The sequence below is a fragment of the Silene latifolia genome, chromosome Y, assembly GCF_048544455.1.
Source record: "Silene latifolia isolate original U9 population chromosome Y, ASM4854445v1, whole genome shotgun sequence".
Lineage (NCBI taxonomy): Eukaryota > Viridiplantae > Streptophyta > Magnoliopsida > Caryophyllales > Caryophyllaceae > Silene > Silene latifolia.
The window spans coordinates 101,320,746-101,325,837 of NC_133538.1; positions in this window are offsets into that span (position 1 = coordinate 101,320,746).

The following is a 5,092-nucleotide window of genomic DNA, read 5'->3' on the forward strand; positions in this document are numbered from 1 at the left end:
CCTAATGACCGCTTATAGAGTTCTGGCAAATTTATATAGCCTGGTCGTGGCGAGAGCTGCTATAGTATTCAAATGAGTCGATTCTTTTGACTAAAGACTATTCGCCTAAGATGGCACAGTTTCAGATTAACTTTGATTTGTGTTACTACGACCTTCGTAAATGGGGTCAAATGGGCATATTTTGGGTTATGATGGCTGTGGCTAGTTGAAGGGAATGAGTGCGATAGGAATTGTCCATCCCTAGTCAGGGTTATAACAATATATCAGGGCCACTCGAGGAGTAATGAAATGGAAATGCGTGGTCACACTCGGAATGTATCCATGGTGGATAAATCCGGTCAATCAGTTATTCTCCAGATCGAGGAAACCACTCTCGATATGATCACTTGCAAGTACGACCTGAAAGACACCTTGCATTGAATGGGAAATAGTAATAGGACAAGAGAATTGGTGACGCACACTTGTCGAGGACAAGTGGGAGATTGTTGGAATATGTGTCCTCCGACAATAATGCGGTCACAACTGTTGATCATGGTGATCACATATTTAAATCTCATTATAAAGAATACAATTGGGAAGTAATATTTACTGTCAACTGATCAACATATATCGGTAATGATTGGCTGACTAGAGTTTGACATTACTGTCGTGCGACGATGGTGATCAGTTGATCCCCTAGGTCATACCTATAGGGCAACACTCTTAATTGATCAATTAATTGATCGTATAACGTTACGAGTCAATTAATTTAATTAAAATTGACGGACGATTTTGGAAGTAATATTTACGTATCTCATTAAAATTGATTAAAATGAGATACGGTCTGAGTAATCGAATTGTATCATTACTCAGATGAAATTATTGTTTAAGGAAACAATTAAATTTGAATGAATTATTATAAATACAAATTGTTGTGATTTATAATTGGTAAAATATTTTGGTACAAGTAATTATGAATTACTAAGACGATTTTTGTATGTGACGTATTTTTAATAATACGATGATTTTTAATATGTTAAAAATGCACAACAAATTTATGCAACATATGACATGTGACATAAGACAAAATTGACATTTTGACAAAGATAATATGGAGTCCATATTATCCCAATGTGCCAAAAATATGAAGAAGGATTAGGCAAATATTAAGTTGATTTAGTTAGTGGTAAGCACCATGATTACCTACTAAACTAGCCATGCATATCTATTACTCATTGTGAAGAGCAACTAGAGCATGCATTGGCTCCCTTTTGCCCCTTCTTCCACCCGGTTTTAGAGAGGCAAAAACCACTTGGTTTTTCCTCTTATTTTTTTTACCATATACACAAAATGTTTTGTGGTTGTTCATTCATTCATTTCATCTCATCAAAATATTTTTAGAGAGATAAAAATATTTTCCTTCCTTCCTCTTTCTCCTACCCGGTTTTAGGAGACAAAAACCAAAATTATTTTGGGTCAATTTTTTCTTACAAAATTAATATTGTACTAGTATTTATAATATTGATTTTAATTAAGAGTGTGCTTTGGGTATAATTCCTTGGGAGAGATTCTACACTTGGGTCTTTGTTCATCCAAAAGGAAAGCTCAAGAACAAGAGAGAAGGAGATCTCTCTTGTGCCCTAAAAACCGAAAATCCAATGTAAGGATGGAAGATTCTTCTCTTATTTTGATTATAGTTTGCATGCATAAGATCATTAATTAATTTTATGAAAAATTAAATTTAAACATATATGAATATGTCAAGTATATTGATCTACTTTTCCTTCAGTTGCACCTCATCTTCGTTGTTTAGCACATACGTATGTGCTAAATGCAACATTTCACGTGTCACAATTTTTTCAACCCGGTCCCTAATACCTTTTCCGGTCATCCAGTCACTATGACAATTCTTAGGAACGCCAATCAACTCCTCTGGGGAGAGATGAGCATAACAATATGAAAGAGCTTCGTCTAAAATAGCGCGTTCAGCAATACAACCTTCCGGACGATACCGATTAGATGTATAGTCCTTGTAGACTTTCATCAATCTTTCGAAAGGATACTGGTATCTCAAGTACACGGGCCCAAGGTACAAAATCTCCCTAACCAAGTGAATGGTCAGATCAATCATGATAGTGAAGAAAGAGGGTGGAAAATACATTTCCAACTGACAAAGAGAGGTTACAATGAGGTCTTGCGATGAATTTGCGTCATCGGAATCGATGACTTTCTCGCATATGGACTAGAAGAAGAGACAGAATCTAGTTATAGCATATCCTACCTTTTCAGGTAAAATGGAACGAATATCCGCAGGTAGTAATTGTTGTATCAAAGTGTGACAATCATGTGACTTTAACCCGGTGAGTTTTAGGTCTTGCATCGACACTAGGCTTTTGATGTTCGACGAATAACCATGTGGCACTTTAATTCCATTCAAGCATGCACAGAACTCTTTTTTCTCATTCCGTGAAAGGGTATAAGCTGATGGCGGTAAAAATGTACGATTACCTCTCTTCTGTGGTGCCAACTCTAGCCTAATACCCATCATTTTCATATCTTCCCTAGCTGTGGTGTTATCCTTTGTTTTACCGGGAACATTCAGAAGGGTATTGATAATATTATCACAAATATTTTTCTCAATGTGCATGAAATCGAGGCAATGCCTGACCTCCAGGTCAGGCCAATATGGAAGTTCGTCAAAAAATATGGATCTTTTCTTATACCCACGAGTAGACAATGTAGAGTCGCTCTTCTTCCCATAATCTATCTCAATATGCTTTACTTTCTGATAAACTTCATGACCACTCAAAACTATAGGAGGTTGACGAAGTTCTTGTCTTCCATTGAATTCTTTCTGCATCTTGCGATAACAATGGTCATGATACAAAAACCTCCTATTTCCCATATACACATACTTACGAGAAGACTTCAAGTATTCAGACTCGATATCCTTCCCACACAATGGACAGGCCTCTTTCCCATGAACTGTGTGCCCGGAAAGGTCGCCATAAGCCGGATAGTCAGATATATCGCTCTCAAATTGAAAGTTTCGTTCTTATATGCATCAAATACTTCTATCTCACTATCCCACAACATTCGCAAATCATCTAGAAGAGGTTCCAAATAGACGTCTATATCATTTCCAGGTTGTTTAGGGCCGGAAATTAACGACAACATCAAATACTTTCTTTTCATGCACACATATGGAGGTAAGTTATAAATAGCCAACACTACTGGCCAAATACTATGTTGGCTACTCATGTTTCCGTGTGGGTTCATTCCATCAGTGGACAATGCTAGACGTAAGTTTCTAGGTTCATTGCCGAACTCGGGATACTTAGCGTTGAACGATTTCCATTGCATACCATCTGTCGAGTGTCTTAGCTTTCCATCATTTATTCTTCCAGTTTCATGCCAAGTTAACATTTTTGAATCATCGGTATTCGCATAAATCCTTATGAATCTTGGTATCACTGGAAAATACCACAACACCTTAGCCGAGATCCCTTCCTTATCCTTATAACGCCACTCCAAACATTTAGGGAAATTGGTTAAGTTTTGATATAATTTCCGATACAATATGCAATCATTTGGACATGCATGTATTTTCTCATATTTTATACCCACTCCTCTTATTAGTTTTTTAGCCTCATATGTCTTAACAGGTAAAACATTACCATCTGAAAGCAACTCCTTTATCAAGGCTAAAAAACTAGTGAAACACGTGTCACTCACCCCATTTGTCCCCTTGATATTATACAACTTCACCACAGCCGACATTTTTGTGAACTTACAACCAGGATACAGAGGTGCTTCAGACTCACACAACTTCTCATACATGTTGTTAAGGTCATCCCAATTAATAGTGTCATCACCTACATCTTCAAAAACATTCGACTCATCATCATTCTCTTCATTATCTATAGACCCAACATTCAACTTGTCTGCTTCCAACTCTTCCAACTCAAAAAACTCGGCAAACTCAGGATCATCAGTTAGCATTTCGTATACCACAGCATCATCTTCTTCAAAGCTATTCTCGTCCTCTAATGGTTCCTCATGAAAAATCCAACGTGTATAGGATCGACTAAATCTCCACTTTTCTAGGTGTATTTTAACGTCCGGAAAAGCCATATACCTAATATTACCACATCTTTCACAAGGACATGGAATACTAGAAGAACCTTTGAAATTGTTCATAACGACTTCATAAAATTCAGCTAAACCATCCTTATAGTTGGGGTCACTCATATGCAGCAATCATCCAAGTTCGAGTCATTTTTCTACATTCGTAATATATAGGCAACTAATTCAGAAAATCCAATAATAGGCAAACAAATAAACGAAATTCAAGAAATCAATTAAGCTAACAAATTAGATAATACCCAACAAATTCACAAATTCAAAAATAATCGACATTCATAGGCCAGGAAATTGAACAATCATATATAGCTTGAAAATCTTAATAAGAAATAGTTAATAAGCTAAGAAACATATATATCTGATTGATAAACACAATGAGGGAGAGAAGACGGTGACAACAGTGACGGAGATGAAGACAGAGAGAGACGATCAGGGAGGAATTGTAATACCCTAAATATTTTTAATATATGTCCTTCTACTATTTTAAATTTATTTAAATACTTAATTATTTTCCTTATATTATTTGGTAAATATTCGCACTACTCTTTTACTTTGACCCCTATATTTCGTTCCATTAAGCCCATCCTATCTTTTACCCAATATTATAATTATCATTATCATATGCTGCGTCTTTGTTGTGCCTTTGACAATGCTTTCCCATGCCCACTTATACCCTTTATTAGTTTAATAATCACCTATGTTAACCATCCACCATTATTTGTTTGATCATTATTGTCTTTTCATCATCAACAATTTGATAAAGATGAACTATAATAATAATAATAGTTATATTTATGTTATTTTCTATATTATTATATTAATAATTAGCTAACCTAACCTATACAATATATACAAAAACCTATTCCTACTAATCCCACGAATCATGGGGGATTGATAACCACTAGCTAAAGTAATGGGATACAATCCCATATTTACGGCACTACAAGAATAATTAATATTCTAATGCTAA